The sequence below is a fragment of the Pinus tabuliformis genome, chromosome 3_2 (genome assembly GCF_031772625.1).
Source record: "Pinus tabuliformis cultivar Carrire ecotype Pingquan chromosome 3_2, CPIR1, whole genome shotgun sequence".
NCBI classification, from domain to species: Eukaryota; Viridiplantae; Streptophyta; class Pinopsida; order Pinales; family Pinaceae; genus Pinus; species Pinus tabuliformis.
In genome coordinates, this window is record NC_142302.1 from 4,829,003 (window position 1) to 4,847,912 (window position 18,910).

The window sequence follows — 18,910 nt, forward strand, 5'->3', positions numbered from 1 at the left end:
GAAATTTAAAAAAGTAAAATCTAACTTGATTTCACTAAAGTTAACGGGTCAATTCAAAATGTGAATTCCTATCTAATTGGCCAACACCATTGAAATTTTATCTACATAGCATGTCAATGGCATCATAATGTATTCACAAAATTACTAACGAGCAATGAACTTGATTATAAATAGTTTTTTGGTTAGATAGTAAAATTGTCAAAATAAAATTTGAAAATAGGTTATTTGATACTAAAATTTCATAGTAAAATTCATATGGATTAATAACATTTTTCTTTTATTTATATGGATTAATAATAATTTTACTTATTTATATATAGATTAATAAATTTTTAATTAGTAATAAGAATTTTTTTTTAAATATTTTTGAAATAAGAAAATATAAATGATATATTATATAAATAAATTATTTCTCTTAAAACTAATTTTTATCCTAGTTTTTTTTGAATATTTATGAGAGACTTGCAAAATCATAACTTTTTGAAAATTCCTAGTTACTAAATTTTTAAGGGCTTCTTTAACTATGGTCAAGTAGTGAGTGATAACAACAATAACAACAATCATATGGAAGCATTCATTGGGTTTCCAAATAATATTTTGAGTTTAAAAGACACACACACACACACACACATATATGAATTCACTACTTATAATGAATTTATTATTAGATATTCCTATATATTGCACTATATATTAGCCCCATTAATTGTTTCCCTTTTTCAATGTAATGTTTGACCACTATGGTCACTATAATATGAAATACAATATGTGTCACTTAACAAAAAAACCATTATGAAAGCAAAAACACTTCCATGTCTCATATCCCATATAAAATTAATTTACTTTGATCACTCTTGGAGAATTACAATCACTTCTAAAATGCAACTTCTAACCACTATTACCATTAAGAAAAAATGGCATTGATTACCTTATTATCCTTAAGGGACTAATTCTAATATTAAGTAAACCATAGTGCAATTTGATTTTTAAAACAATGAATTATAGCAATTATGAGCCCTAGTACACTGTCATCATAAAGACATTGTAACTCCTAAAATGTTACAACACATAAACTTTAATACCTAGCACATTAACTGTAACATTAAAACTATAACCTATATGTATTGAAAGTGGCTTAAAATAGTGAAGGTAAAGAAGAATCAAGTGTCGCTCCTTCAAATTGAATCACATTGAAGGGGATATACAAAATGTTGACTATTATGTAGATGATATTTTGACTATTGACATTGAGCCCAAAACCATTTTATCGGAGTCAACCTATGCTAATGATGTTAGATCGGTACTCATAATTATCGCATTAAATGATATGATGATGGCTTACATTTTGTAAGTCATTTAAGGTCTTGATGTTGTTATCTCAAGCCCTTTTCAACTATTATGCTTTCACAACCTGAATTGTAGGCATTTAAAATTTTATAGATTAGTATGTTTTCTCCAATTTATCCCTAGATGCACTAACATTAAGGAAGTATATATATATATGCTTTTCTAAATTTAATTATATGTATTGCAACCTTGATTGGATTCTAAGAAAATACCAAAACGGATTGCTCTACCACGTACCCATTGTGATTATCATTAGTTTTCTCTTACTTCTCATTTGAAGTCTTAATTATCCTCAGATAGGATGCCTAAGTTCCAGTTGGAGTTTCAGTGTATCCTAAAAGAGTTGCATGATTCATTGAAGTAGCCCTCGGGAGGATTTTGCTAATATTATGTGTTTCACATTTAATTTTTAAACTTGTGTTTGTATTTTCTATTGTAGAAAGTAATTTTGTCCCACTTAAAAGAAGAATTAGAGTAGTAAAAAATATCAATTGAAAACAATAGTTGAAGGAGAAATTACGTCATTCAAAAGAGACTAAACAAGGAAGTGATAATAGAACTAGTGTATTCTTATCATAGATAAAGAGGTAATGGAGAAAGATATTGATATCCCAACTATCAAAAAAATGATAAGGGTCTCTTTCATAACATCTGTCTCCAAATGTGGAGTAAACATATTGTGCTACATATTTGGTTAGAATCTATTAAATGATAGAAGTTATTGCAAGAAGTACAATGATTACCAGTAACATTAATGAAATTTCTACGATGAGGATGCAGCTCACCAACAATAGATGCTACATATTATTCATAATTCTAGCTCAAAATGTGTGGCTCTAGTGAGAAAATTGTACGTTAAGTTAAACAGTAGAATATTTGAAACATTGCCTAAAAAGGATGGATTTCACTACTACACCAAGGGTTCTTTTAAGACATTTGTTAAGACAAAATAAATCTTGTCTTAAAAAAACAATAATATGAAATACAATATGTGTCTCTTAACAAAAAAAACAATTATGAAAGCCAAAACACTTACATGTCTCATATCCCATTTAAACTTAATTTACTTTGATCACTCTTGGAGAATTACAATCCCTTCTAAAATGCAACTTCTAACCACTATTACCATTAAGAAAAAATGGCATTGATTACCTTATAATCCTTAAGGGACTAATTCTAATATTAAGTGAACCATAGTGCAATTTGTTTTTTAACACAATGAATTGTAGAAATCGTGAGCCCTAGTACACTGTCATCATAAAGACATTTTAACTCCTAAAATGTTACAACACATAAACTTTAATACCTAGCACATTAAGTGTAACTTAAAACTATGTATTTAAAGTGGTAAAATAGTGAAGGTAAAGAAGAATTAAGTGTCACTCCTCCAAATTGAATCACATTGAAGGGGATATAAAAAATGTTGACTATTATGCAGATGATATTTTCACTATTGACATTGAACCCAAAACCATTTTATCAGAGTCAACCTATGCTAATGATGTTAGATGGGTACTCATAATTCTCGCATTAAATGATATAATGATGGCTTACATTTTGTAAATCACTTATGGTCTTAATGTTGGTATCTCAAGCCATTTTCAACTATTATGCTTTCACAGCCTGAATTGTAGGCATTTAAAATTTTATACATTAGTATGTTTTTTCCAATTTATCCCTATATGCACTAACATTAAGGAAGTATATATATGCTTTTCTAAATTTAATTATATGTATTGCAACCTTGATTGGATTCTAAGAAAATACCAAAACGGATCGCTCTACCACGTACCCATTGTGATTATCATTAGTTTTCTCTTACTTCTCATTCGAAGTCTTAATTGTCCTCAGATACGATGCCTAAGTTCCAGTTGGAGTTTTAGTGTATCCTAAAAGAGTTGCAAGATTCATTGAAGTAGCACTCGGGAGGATTTTTCTAATATTATGTGTTTCACATTTAATTTTTAAACTTGTGTTTATATTTTCTATTGTAGAAAGTATTTTTGTCCTACTTAAAAGAATAATTATAGTCAAAGATATCAATTGAAAACAATAGTCGAAAGAGAAATTACGTCATTCAAAAGAGACTAAACAAGGAAGTGATAATAGAACTAGTGTATTCTTAACATAGATAAAGAGGTAATGGAGAAATATATTGATATCCCAACTATCAAAAAAATGATAAGGTTTTCTTTTATAACATCTGTCTCCAAATGTGGAGTAAACATATTGTGATACATATTTAGTTAGAATCTATTAAATGATAGAAGTTATTGCAAGAAGTACAATGATTACCAGTAACATTAAGGAAAATTCTACGATGAGGATGCAGCTCACCAACAATAGATGCTACATGTTATTCATAATTATAGCTCAAAAGGTGTGGCTCTAGTGAGAAAATTGTAGGTTAAGTTAAATAGTAGAATATTTAAAACATAGCCTAAAAAGGATGGATTTCACTACTACACCAAGGGTACTTTTAAGACATTTGTTAAGACAAAATAAATCTTGTCTTAAAAAGTCACTTTTTATTTTAGTTATTTTACATTAAAATTTAATATCAATTGAATTGTATTAAATATAAAATTTAAGACAAAGACAATTTGAAACAAAAATATTTTAAGACAAAAATAGTTTAAGACAAAAATATTTTAAGACAAAAATATTTTAAGAGAAAACTTTAAATTTAAGACAACAACTATTTGAGACAAAAAAATTTTAGACAAAACATTATATTTAAGACAAAAGCAGTTTAAGACAAAAATATTGTAAGACAAAACTTTATATTTAAGACAAAAATAGTTTGAGACAAAAGTATTTTAAAACAAATTTCTATTTAAGAAAAAAATAGTTTAAGACAAAACTTTATATTTAAGAGAAAAACAATTTGAGACAAAAATATTTTAAGAAAAAACTTTATATTTAAAGCAATGAACACATAAGACGAAACCCATTTAAGACAATTAAGAATTAAGGCAAAAACATATCAATTTAAGAATTTACTATGAGGATACATTTTCTCTTGTAATAAGGTACTCATCCGTTAGATCAATTCTTGCTCCGGCTACGCGGATGGGGTGGAAGATCTACTAGATGGATGTAAAAACAACATTTCTCAATGGGGTTATTGAGGAGGAGGTGTACATCGAGCAACCAAAAGGTTTTGAGACATGTGAATGGGAGTCTCATGTGTGCATACTTAAGCAAGCATTCTATGGTGTCAAACAATCACCTCATGCTTGGTACACCAGGAATGATAATTATATGACCTATTTGGGCTTCACCATAAGGGAAGTGGATGCAAACCTCAATCACATCTTGGTAGAAGGTAAATTGCTTATTATTGTGTTATATGTTGATTATTTTATTTTAACTAATGATGAGCATCTCATGAGATCTTGCAAGGAGGACCTTGCAAGGGAATTTAAAATGAAGGGCATGGGTCTCATGCACTACTTCCTCCAGTTGGAAGTATGGTAAGACGATGGGGAATTGTTTGTCTCTATCAAAGTATGCAAATGAGATGCTGCAGAGATTCTGCATGGAGAGTTGTAAACCCATGGAGACACCTCTAGCAAACAATTCGAGGAAAGAGGATACCACTTCAGGTGAAGAAGTGGATGCTACCATTTATCGATAGTTAGTGGGTTCACTTGTATACCTTGTCAACACATTACCATATAATGTGCTATGCAGTCAACTAGCTAAGAAAATATATAGTTAGGCTAACCAAATTATTTTGAAAGGTGGTTAAGCATGTTTTACGGTACCTTAGAGGCACTACCCAGTTTGGACTATGGTACAGACAGATAGAGGGAGTGAAGTTGTGTGGCTTCATAGATGAAGATTCAGCGTGAAGTCAATCAAACCGAAAGAGTACATCAAGTGCAATTTTTTTGTTGGGTTTGTAGTTGTTTCTTGGTACAACATGAAGCAAATATATGTGGTGCTCAGCTTGGCAGAAATAGAATACATGGCTACAAGTCAAGCATCATGTGAGGTAATATGGATTAGAGAGTTACTTGTTGGACTATTTGGTCAGATGATGGATGCAACTGTGAACTACTGTGATAATCAAAGTTGCATTAAACTCTCTAAGAATCTTGTATTTCATGACTAATCAAAGCGTATAGATATTTGGTACCACCATTGACAAGAATATGTGCAGAGGGAGATAATGTTGCTACACTACATTCAGATAGAGGAACAAGATACTGACATTTTGAAAAAATATTTGTGAAGAGAGAAGTTCGAGTTCCACATGTGCAGGATAGGGGTGGTTGATAATCCCTTTCTTGTTGAGAGGAAGTATTGAAAAATGGAGCAAAAAATTATCAATTTGATTTTTCCTTGATTAAATTGATAAAATTTGAATTCCAACATCAATAGACAAATTGGATGTAGTTAACTTGAGTGACATGACTTGTGTCACCCAGTTTACTCACTAAATTTGAGTTGGAGGAGTTAGAGTTTAGTTAAGCATGTGTGATTGCTAATTTGTAGAAATCAAAGACAATGATGTGAAGTTATTTTCAGATAAACTAGTTTCAACTGTTGGAGGAACTAGTGGAAGGTCAGTTGTATAGTGGGATTTTAGTAGCAAGGCACATGTGGATGGTGACTACAAAGTGACTTGTGAATGATGAATCCAACAATAGACCTTGTTGATGATGGTGAAAATTCCTATAAAGAAGTGAATAACATGTTTGATCTAGTTGGTATGATTGTAGTTGATGGTGACCTCTTTGCATCAGAGTTTGAGAATATAATCAAAGGATGGTATTATTGCTATTGAATACACCTTATTTGGAGATATCATTTGTATTGTAGGGGTTGGTACCTTTCCATTGGATGTGGTTGGTGATGTGAAGACTACTCAACTTCTAGGAAAGATTAATACCGATCCTAACAATCCTATGGATGCTTCTTTATAAAAGGCGACCACTCTAGACTCAAATCACTGGATTCTTTTTGTTCATACTATTTGTTGTTCTCAACTTTCGCTACAACAGAAAAGTTCATTGGTGAGTGTCATGCCTATGACATAGCTTTAAGGGTCATCACCAATGTTTCATATGGTGACGGTCCCTAAAAAACTATTGCTGTAAGTGGATATAGTGATGGTACTTTAAGGATTGTCACTAAATACATTTTCAATGACAATTTTGGTGATGTTTGTTAAATGCCCATCGCTGATTCTTTCTTTGGTGACACTTCTAGTGACAAACTTTTATTGGCCCTCACCAATACTCTTTTTGGTTACTTTTAATGATGACAAAAAAATGTTCGTCATCATTTATCATTCCAATGAGTTTTTTTTTATGTTATGCGACTCTTACTATATTTTTTGTCAAAAGATAATGATTTAAGACCATTGTTATGGAGTCATTATAATTATGTGTATAATTAGAATATAGTATGTGTTAATACATGATTCATCTATGTTAGGTTTATTATTTAGAAAAGTCCCTCTAGATGAAGTTCCACTAATGTGTGTAGGAACCATATTATTTAATGCATAATCAAGCTTTGTAAATTCTATTAATGAGAGATGTGTGAAACTCCTAAACACTCTTGGCACACCTTAACATGCTTTTTGTAACAAAACTAGTGAAAGTTCCATGTAATAAAAGTTACTAAAGGCTAAAATAATAACCATGGTTGATGCAACACTTATTTCAAGCTGAATGTTGGGCAAGACATCTTAATGTGGGTGTTCATTGGTTTATTACAGCTAAGGAAATTGGCAAAGGCTTTGGAAAGGAAAAATGGCATTTTAGGCACATTTATTTATGAAAATAATGGAAATTAGGAGGAAATGTGGGTGAAAGGTCACACATTGCATGTGAGGAGAAAATTGAAGGAAATTAATGGAAAATGAAGAAAATAGAGGCCTAATTGAAGAAAGGGTTTTGAGGATGAGTTGGTACCTTTTATCAGTTCAGTTTTGGAGCTCTCTCATTATTATCTCTCTCTCTCTCTCTCACTCTTGGACACTTAGGTTTTTCTTGGAGCACTTTGGCATTGGATGAAGAAAGGAAAAGGAGGCAAAGGGGAAGCAAAGATCAAACAAGGAAGAGCATGGTTAAGCAGCTACATCAAGATTATTTGAAGGTATCAATTTGCATGTGTGGTTTCCTTGCTAGATTTGGTGTGCATGGTATTGCATGTGGTTCTTTGCTGTTATGGCATGGGCTTTTCAAGGTGTGACTGTGTTTTCAGCCTAGCCTTTCTGTTTCCACTTCAGAAATCCTTGACCGATGAATTGGTGATATGCGAATAAATCCAAGAGGTGTTTTCCCTTTATTAGGCCAAGGAATTGTTGTCAGTGAATTGTGGGATATATGGTAAAGCATAGAGCGTGGTGTCTCGATTTAGGGCCTAGTGATATTTGGATCAGACTGTGGATTGTGGTAAATCCTGAGAGACTAGGAGACAAGAAAATTCCTCATGGTGTAGGTGGAGAAATTTGTTGGCATCCATTCTTGTTTTGGCCCAGTGATCTAGGTTCGATTACAGTCAAACTTGGTTTCCATTGAAGACAGTGAGGTGGTTTATCCTCAGAATGCCATGGTTGGTTCTTTTGGTTTTAGTCCTACATTCATGCTTGGAATATGGCACAATGTTGAATGGATGAAGAGTGAATTGGCTCAGCCATTCTATGGTTGGGTGGAATGTGGTAGTCCCATCCCAAGTTGGATTTTGCTTTCATTAATAAGAGGTTCTTTCCTTGATATCTTATGTATAAATGTGTTGGTTTATATGTGGATTTTATGGCTAATGTATCCTTGATATTTTTATTGTTATTATGCTAGTTATAAGCATGTTTTATGATAGTGATGATGTATGGCTCTCCTCATGTTATTATCTGTAAACTAACAAAAAATGTATCTATGAAGTAATAGATGATAACGCAACTAATGATATAAGGGGTCAATGCTTCAGCGATTCTCAGATAAGTATGAGACCCCAATGCTCAGATTTTTTATTTACACCTTTAGATTACATATTTGTGATATGTTTGACGAAATTCTTGTCATGATCAGTAGGGGTCCAGTTAATCCCTTTCTCAGGTAATTGCATTTATATCATCATTCCACTATTATCTTTATGTTCTGAAGGTGTCATTTAGTTCCGCGCAGTGACCTGTGCTCTAGGCATGAAAAAGTTTCTCCAATTTTGGGGATGCAGGTGTAACACTAGCCAGAAAAATGTCCCTAGACATTGACATCCATGTTGTGAGAGCATCCAGAGCCCTCTTGACACATGCATGCCCATATCATGGGAGCATCCAAGGGTTAATTGGTCTAAAAACTCAGTGGGACCCAGGGGTTGGTTACCTGAGAGGTTGGGATGGTTCCTGGGAGCCCTGTTGCCGATGTGGAAGGTTTGTATGGTGTGCTTCTGTTAGTTCCACTTCCTTAAGGTCATTTAGGAGGTTTAATCCCATCATAGTACCCTCTTGTCACATGTTTACCCTGATTGGTCAGTTACTTGGGTAGATGTGGGAGGAGGGTTTTACACTTTGGCACACACTAATATTCCTTAGTACCTAGCATGTATTGGAACATATTTGTACCTAGAACATATTGTCATGCCCTATCACATCATAGCACTCCCTTACCATGTGTTGCCATTCCCTGTAGTCACATTGGCATGCATTGACATACATTAACACTTGGCACACATTCAGAATTGGCATGTATTGGAACCTATTATTAATGTGTGTGTCATGCCCCTCTTTAAAATGATAAAGTGTTGACTTATTAACCCTCTTATGTGTTCTTTCCTTGCATTTTAGCTTGGTTCTTCCTTTTATTTCCTTGACACTCGACACATGTTGGCACACCTTGACACCCTGCACATCCTGGAATAGCTTAGCAACTGGCATGCCTTGGCATTCCTTAGCACTATTTGGGACATGATAGCACACTCTAGAACTTATTAACATGCCCTGGCATTCCTTAGCACACCTTACCATTGCCTAGCATACCTTGTCACTCCCTCGTTCGCATGAATAACACTCTTTGAAACTCCTTGACATACCCTCATGTTCATTCACTTCCATGCATTTTGATCTAATTCTCCCTTGTGTTTCCCTTGTACTCCCTCACACTCTTTGACATGCATTGCCACTCTTTGGAACATATTAGCACTCTTTAGCATGCCTTTTACTCCATGGAATGCATAACACTCCATGATGAACATTTTGAATTGGCACGTATTGGCACCACTTAGAAAGTCTTGGCATGCCTGGCATTCATTGAGATGCCTTGGTATGTTTTTTTCATGTGTTGGCATGGTTTTTCATGGTTTAAGATTAAATTCATTTAAGATTAATTATTGGAAAATAGGAGAGAATCAATAATGGAAGATTTGGTACTTACAAGGAACTAACACTTGGTACTCAGCATATATTAGAACCTGGTGTTGGTGTGCCTAGCATGCTGCTCTAGGAATAGGTAAATTGATGACTTATTAACCCCCTTATGTGTTCATTTCCTTGTAGTTTAACTTGTTTCTCCCTTTTGTTGACTTGACACTCCCTTCCATGCATTGTCACACCCTTACACATATTCACATGCCTTTGCACTTGGTACATATTAGCATGTTTAACATGGATTTTCATTATCTGTCACATATTAGCATGTCCTAACATTCCATAGCACGCCTTAGCACTCATGCCCTCACAGCTAGCCTTACATTTTTCGCAGCTTGGGAACCCAATCAAGTCCTTGATACAATAGTTCATGTGACATTGGCTTGCTTTAGCTAAATCAACTTGACCAATTGCACCTCCTACAACTAGAATATGCCTTGTTCACCTTAGAACCGCCTATAACTCATCTTAGGAAACACATGTCCATGCTTAACTTGTTCCACTTAATAAGTTACGAAGACAAGGATCGCATCTAGACATCGCCATAAAATAACTAAGAAACACAAGTTACACTTCATATAAACAATAGAGCATTAAATGAGAGTTTTCCAGAACCAAAAGATGCGTAAGACACACAAGATATAATTCGGCACAAGCTGAGTGCCCCAAAACGTATACCCAAGAATTTACAATATGTAATAGTCTAGAATAGTTTAAAACATGACCATGTGATTGAAGTGTGCCACATCTCAGATAAAAATAATAACCAAAGGAAAAATATTGTTGTGCCCAACACAAAGTCTCTCTTTGTTTGAAACTCCTTTGTCCAACCACTTATTGCTACTATAGGCTTACCTCCTGCAAATCCTATTCTCAACTTCTCCTAACAAAATTTGTCCTTGACACACATGGAATTCACTTATACTCCCTGACACACACTCTTATTCATTTCCTTCCCAGTAGTTCCGTGCTTCACAACCCTGTCTTGTCTATTTGGTGAATCTTGCATCCTCCTTTCATTGCAGGTATGGGTGTACCTATTGCTATCAAACTAGATGGTTTCCTAGTTTTCACTCTTAACCTTTCTTTTAGGATTTGAATAGACCACTATTCAATGTAAACCCCACGACTAGTTGGTTGTTTGAACTCCAGTCCCAACATTTGTCAATTTGTTGTTTCTTCCTTCAACAAGGATGTCAGCTCTCGACTTGGCTTCTAGTAGCCATCATGCTTCCAAATTCGTAAGGTTTGCTATCTTTTTTCCTCTCATAAGAAGTTTAAGTTCGGGTTATTTTCTTTCTTCAGTTAATGCTTTCTTTGTTCACTGTTTTCAAACTTATGGAACCACAACGCTCTGATATTAAGCCCGCTCCTCTATATCGTGGGTTTTTCTTCCTAGGTCAGCCTACTACCTACTAACCCTCGTCGGTAATAAATTGTATTAAAAAGTAGTTCTCATGTTTGGAATTTCTAGTCCATTTTTCTGACACTGCCCCACTGTTACTCGTGGGCTTTGTCTTTGCAGGGGAGATCTTTAGAATTTTTCCATCAATGGTCTCCAATGAACATCCATGGTGGTCAAGTCACCTCTCCACTTTAATCGTAAAACATGTCATTTCTGAGTTAATGTTAACCTTGTGTAAATTTCCACCAAGATAAGGCATGGTTGTCATTGTTTTATCATTGTTTTTTAGAGGTTGACCTAAGGGTTCAATTTAGGTTGTACTTATATGAAGTACCCAGGCGAGCTCTAGCATAGTTACTATTCCAATTGACTCAATTAGAGCATTCATTGTTTCAGAATTGTGTTTTATTAGATTAATGGAATTGGGACTTGATAAACTATTTTTCCTTTTTACATATGGTTGAAATATTCTTAGTTGATAGCCTTGTATAGTAATTTTCCTTTTTACCATTCATTAAAAGCTTTGAAACACTTCATTTCTTGGCTGCGCTTATTTAATTGTGTCCCAATTCTAAATTTCTCGTACATGAGGCGAACAATGTTTTGTCCACAACTGCCTATATCCTCATCTTTATTTTTTTAATACTGTACAATTCACTTATCTATAGAGACAGGACTAACCATAGGACAGACACAACTAGCCTCCAGGACTAATCTGCCACCTAGACTGTGAACTGACAAATTTGCCATGTTTTCACCTGTAAATTCTCTTTTTAAGAATGATTTCTTAAAAATTGAATAACTTTATGTTTAATGTCAGTCATTCTACTTGTCTTGGGGCATCTTCTTCATTAGATTCCATGTTCAATTTCTCATTTGGTTGCCAATGATGGGTTATACTTATCTTTTCCTCCTAGAGATTTCCTAATAGAAAGATTACATTTTCCTTTAAGATTAAGATTTCATTTGTACTGTTCCAACAAAGAATACATTTATTTCGAAGTCTCATTAGAATAGTTTCATTAAGAAAAAGAGGGAGCAGCCCTTAAATTGTCACTTATTCACTTCTTTTCTTTTCAGTATTAGATATCTCAGATTGATCATAAGAGAAGGATTCTACATAAACCATAAGAGAAATTTGTCAATAGAATTATTCATTTCTTTGTTCTTCTTCTAGTATTTTCAACAGTCATAACAATTACAGAAATAAAATTACAACATCATTTCTCTATTCTACTTTTACTGTTTACAACAGTCATAACAATTAGAGGAATAAATTCACCGTACTTATCTACATATTGATGAAAACTCATAAACAACGACCACACCTCCCTTCCAATGAGAATGGCCTAGAAACCAATTCTCCCCTCGAGCTCTCCTAACTCCCAGACAGTGGTTATAGTAAAGAGCTTCCCTTTAAAGCTTACTCAAGGCAATCAGAGTCTCACTTGACCCAACCTATATGTTCACGATAGAGTTAGAGCCTTCCATTGGTCTTTACTAGATCAATAAATTAGCTCTTGGGAAGTAGATATCCTCAACCCATCTCTCTATTGTTACTTTTCTTGAAAAAAATACCAACCCCCTTTCTTTCCTCGGATTCCTCTTTTGAAGAAAATCTAGGAATAAGGAGTAATTGTTTCTTCCAACTCTCTTGGGAGTTAGGAACTCTTATGGTCATGATCCAGGTGGATATTGGTGGCCACCCACGATTTTTTCTTTTAGTTTTTTAGTTTTCTTATTTGTAGTACAAGTTACTACTTTTGGTAGTTTTTTGGGTTGTGAACTTCTGGAGCCGCTTCGAGGCCCTAAACGATGTTTTTTGTGAAAAATGTGAGCAACATGGGTTCTAGTACAATGCTTCATACTTGAAAGTTGTAGTCCTCAGACATATCTTTCTAACGAGGTATTGTGCATGTCAAACAAAGATCGTATGCCAAAGTTACGACCCCGGCAAGTTGATGTACCAATTTACCCAAGCAAGGCCCATAGTTTGGCACTTCATCTGGTAGGGTTAGGTTTTTGTATGTTTAGGGTTTTCCATTATTTCTCAATAATAAATAGGCCTTGGAGCCTCATTGTAACATAGTTCAGAGGCATGTAGCCACCACATCTCTTGTCAGAGATAAGCTACCGTCGCTCGAGCTAGTCTTATTTCTATTCTATTTGTAAGCATATTTCAGTATTTGATATTAATGAAATGAAGTGTTATTTCTACTACATCTTTATATTGATGGTTATATCTGTAATTTTTTGCATTCCTATTTAAATCCAAATCAGTGGTATCAAAGTCATTTTCTCCTTCTATATTTTTCTTTGCACGTCCCCAATGAGGTTGGGCTATAAGGAGTTAGGGCTTGAACTGGCCAAACCTTTGCAAGACTAGCCTTGAAAATCCCAATTTTCTCCCATGGCATATGAAAATAAATATCATGGGGTAGGATATCCTATCAAAATCTTGCTCAAAGAAGCCCTCGAGCAATAAAGGAATGCAATCATGGACAACTTTGCCTAGATCCTTCTGCCGCTACCCAAGGGCGATGCATTTACTTCCGGCAGCTACTCTGGAAGTGCCACACCCTTTAAGGTACAAGTTAACTTTGACATTCCCATATTTGACGGTTAGATATATGTAGACATTGTAGATAAATGGTTAAATCTGCTAGAAAGATATTTTTCCATTCATGATTTTTCGAGCCAGGAAAAGATCACTTATGCACTTTTCAAAGCAAACCCCCACATCAAGGACTGGTGGGAAACCTACTATGGGTAGAAGGATGGAATCATGAACTCACTATTTTCAGCCGCACCCTCTTGGAACTCGTTCCGAGATGCCATCAAGGAGTAGTACTACCCTATCGGGAGCTATGACGAAAAATAAATGAAGTGGACAACATTGCGACAGAGAAGTGACCAAGATGTGTCGAAGTTTACCAATGTTTTTTATACCCTTCATAGGAAGTTGGGTATCAAGGATTTTGAGAATCATTTGGTTCTCAAGTACCACAACCGCCTACACAATACATCCAGGATGAGAAGCAATTCTTGGACATCTCCTGGCTCGGCATGACATATCGTATGTTGTTAAGATCGAGAAAAAGTTTAAACATAAGAAGTGATACTTTGGATCTGCAAATCTGAAGCAAGGGAAAGGTGCCCCCAGACCACAGAACAAAGGAGAAAGCCAAGGCGGGGTGGCCCAAGACAACCCGCCAAAGCCACAAGCAAAGAATAATGTTGTGAAGCTGAAGAAGGACGTGGGAAAGTGGTGTGAGTTCCATAAGAGCTCCACTCGCAACACAAGTGAGTGTCAGGCTAAGCAGTCACTCGTGGCCGAGCTAATGGCTTCAGATCTGATGCATGTTTTGACTCTGATTCGAAACCCCACAAGGGGAATGAAAAAGGGAATCAGGTTATCGATGCGGATCCCAACAACATCGTTTCTAGCACAAAGATCCAAAAGGAGGAACCCGAAGATCCTCTTTTACTCCAAGATGTGGGTAAAGGGTTCCCCGCTACACTTCATTTTCGACAGAGAGAGCCAAAAGAACCTCATTTCAGCAGAGGTCATGAAGCGAATGGGCTTACCGACCATAGCACATCCACAACTATAACAATCGGGTGGCTTCCCTAAGGATGGGATCTTAGCTTGAGCCAATAGTGCTACCTTCCATACAACATCAAGCCCTTCACAAATGAGGTATTATGTGATGTTTCTCCCCTTGATGTTTGTGATGTATTATTAGGCTAACCATACTTATGGAAGTGACATGCTACGTATGAGTTAAGGCCTAGTGTTGTTATTGTTACTTTTGGAAATAGTCTGTACATGATACCAGAGGTAGCACCACCTACTGCCATCTCTTTGGTTATTGCAAAACAACGCGGTAAGCTCATTTCAAAATCAGGAAATTTTTTTTTCTTCATGGTACACCCTCAGGGAAATAAGAGGACGATGGCCACGACCTCCAGATAGGCCCCCTCTGCACGACAAAAATAGATGGAAAAGGTCATGGAGGAGTACGAGGACATATTCACCTCCCCCGCAAGGGTGCCTCTGCACTGTCAGGTCAAGCACTCCATCAATCTGAGCCTAGGTGTGCGCTACCCAATGGACAAATCTATCAGTGCTCTGTTTTGGAGAATGACAAAATCAAGAGTCAGATGCAGGAGTTGTTGTAAAAAGGCCACATCCATTTGAGTTCATCGCCTTATGGGAGCCCGATCGCATTGGTACGGAAGAAGGATGGCACTTGGAGACTTTTATTGACTATCGGGCATTGAAAAAGATCACTGTCTAGAATATGTACCTGATCCCACGGATTAATGACCTTCTGCGCCAACTAAAGGGGGAAAACTATTTCAGCAAGATTGACTTGAAATGAGGATATCACTAGGTACCAATCGAACCCTCCCATGTGTGGAGGACTGCCTTCAAAGCCAACGAGGGCCTTTTTGAATGGTTGGTTATTCCTTTCAGGTTGATGAATGCTCTTGCAACCTTCATGAAGTTAATGGACGACATATTGCAGCCATTCACCAACTCATTTGTAGTGGTATACTTGGATGACATCCTGATCTTTAGCTAGAGTTGGGAAGAGCACCTCCACGACATCCGACAAGTTCTCCAAACACTATGGAAACATAAGCTATCCACCAATTTGGAGAAATTCACTTTTGGCATGACCTAGGTTCAGTTTCTAGGATACATTCTTGATGAACGGGAGGTACATGTCGATCCAGCCAAGATCCAAGTCATTCGGGATTATCTAGCTCCAACCTCTGACAAAGCTCCATAGCTTTCTGGGTCTTTCCAATTTCTACCGTAGGTTCGTGTTGGGATTCTCTCATATCATTTGGCCTATATGTCAAGTCACCAAGGGAGGAGCGAAAGAAAAATTGTTTTTGTTTGAATCTCAACATAAGGCATTCAAAGAGTTGAAACATTGCCTCTGCTTTGCACGAGTTCTCACATTACCAGAATTCCAACAAAAATTTGAGATCGAGATAGATGCCTCTGATTATGCTATTGGGGAACTCCTTACTCGATAAGGGCATCTAGTGGCATATCATAGTGAGACACTTTTAGACACAGTCTCGAAGTATCTTGCTTATGGCAAAGAGATGTATTCCATTGTGCAGGCTTGCCGATAATGGAAGCATTACATTTTAGGGAAGGACACAATCATCCACATAAACCACCAACCCTGCAGTTCATATAGACACAAGGATAGTTGCAGAATGATTACCATCAGAAGTGGTCCACATACCTGTAACAGTTCCATTTGAATATCAAGTATAAGAAGGGCATCACTAATAATGTTGCAAACTGCGTCAGACGACCATCGATCATGGCATTAACTACCGTGTTCAACTCTTGTGGGCATGAGACTTCTGTTTGGCCACTTCTCTACAAAATAGACCTAGAATTCAGCCACACATAATAGACGCTCTTGGAGGGACAACAAGTTCGATATTTTCACCTCTAGGATGCCCTATTATGCCACCTGGGACACCTTTCTGTTCATTCAAGCGAGCATGCCACGATCGTTTGAGAAGAACACTACAATCACGCCGCTGGGCATTTCAGGGTCGCGAAAACAATGGTAGTACTACAGAAGTATTTCTATTGGTTGATCCTTCGACAAGATGTAGGGAAGTACAATAGATCCTGCATTGCCGACACCATTTCCAAATTGACCATTAAGAAGCAAGGCCTCTATACTCCACTACCTACCCCTAGTCAACCTTGGGAATCCATCTCCATGGATTACATGTCGGGCCTTCCTTCTACTAAGCATGGCAACGACTATGTTTTCATGGTCGTCGACAGATTCTCGAAGATGGTCATTATGGCTACCTACAATAAGAATATCATAGTGGAAGCCACTGCTAAACTCTTCTTCGAACGAGTGTGGGTACACTTTGGAATCCCATAGTATATCATCTCAGATCGGGACAACAGGTTCCTCAGTACATTTTGGTCGAGTCTCTCATCGATGCTGGACACTAAGCTCACTAAGTCCACAACTTTCCATCCCCAAACTGATGGCCAGATAGAGGTTGTCAACAGGATCGTACACATTCTACTCATGTACAACTCAAATCATCCACGCACATGGGATGAGAGCCTCCCTTATGTCCAGCAGAGCTATAACCGAGCTCTCCATAGCTCGACTGGCCACAACCCTTTTTAGATGGGCTTGGGATTCTAGCCACTATGTCCCATTGATGTGGCCATGCTATTTGCAGCTATTCAAGGAGATTCAGCTAATGTCTAGTCTAAACCGATAAGGAAAACAACTTCATTGACCACATCCAACATATCCGCCAGTAGGTCCATGACATTCTGGAGAAATCAAATGCCAAGTAAAAGCAACAACATGATCAACATCGGGTGCCACACAAGTATTATGTGGACGACAAAGTCTGGTTGCATTTGCAAAAGGAACGCCTTACCGAAGCCTATCAAAAACTCATACCACTCCAATATGGTCCTTACACCATTACCAAGGTTGTGGGAGACAATGCATTTGATCTTTGGATTCCCCCATTTCTTGGTGTGCACCCAGTGTTTAATGTGGACTACCTTCAACCATACTTCCCACCATTGCTATACACATCAGAAATTGCAGAACAAATCACACCTATAGAGTTAAAGCCAGATTGAATGGACATGCAGATCAATAACAGCTGACAACAAAGGATCGAACTATATCGAGTTGTCAAAGCAAGTCAACTCCTTCACCAGGGACCAAGTTCAGCACATGTTTCCTTATTTCATGGAGGAACTCAACAAAATGGGACCATTGCTTCCTAAGGGGGGAGGAATTATCTAGGTGGATATTGGTGGCCACCCACCTATTCCACTTAGACCCCCAACATTGTTTTTTTCATTTTTTCAATTTCCTTATTTGTAGCACAACTTACTTTTTTGGCAGTTTTTCGGGTTGTCAAATTCCAAAGCCGTTTTGAGGCCCTAAACGATGTTTTTTGGGAGAACCGGGAGAAACATGGGTTGTTGACTGATTTTTCTCAATCAAAAGTTATAGTCCTCGAATAGATCTTTCTAACAAGGTATTGTTCACATCAAACAGAGATCGTATGCTAAAGTTACGACCCCAGGAAGTTGATGTACTAATTTCCCCAAACGGGGTCCATAGTTTGCCACTTCATCTCCTAGGGTTAGGTTTTTGGATGTTTATGGTTTTCCATTGTTTCTAAATAATAAATAGGCCTTGGAGCCTCATTTTAACATAGTTCAAAGGCATGTAGCTGCCACATCTCTTCTCATAGACAAGCTACCATTGCCTGAGCTAGTCTTATTTCCATTCTGTTTGTAGGCATATTTCAGTATTTGATATTAATGAAATGAAGTGTTATTTCTACTGCATCTTTGTATTTATGCTTATATCTGTATTTTGTTTCATTCCAGTTTAAATCTGGATTAGGTCATCCATGAGTTTCCTCTTTCTCAAATAATAACAAATCCCGGTAAATCCTAATTACTTCCTCTAAATCAAAATTAAAAGATTTTTCCTAACTTTATCAAGTCTTTAACTAACCAAACAATCTATCAACCTCCATAAGAGGTAAATATTTAACAATTTAAACTTGTTTGTAGAAAAAGGACACAAATAAAATTAAGGTAACTAGGCTTGTCACACACTCTTATTCATTCATTTCCATGCATTTTTACCTAATTTTTCATTGTATTTCCTTAACACTCCCTAACACCCCTTGGCATGTGTTGGCACACCCAACAACCTAACACATCT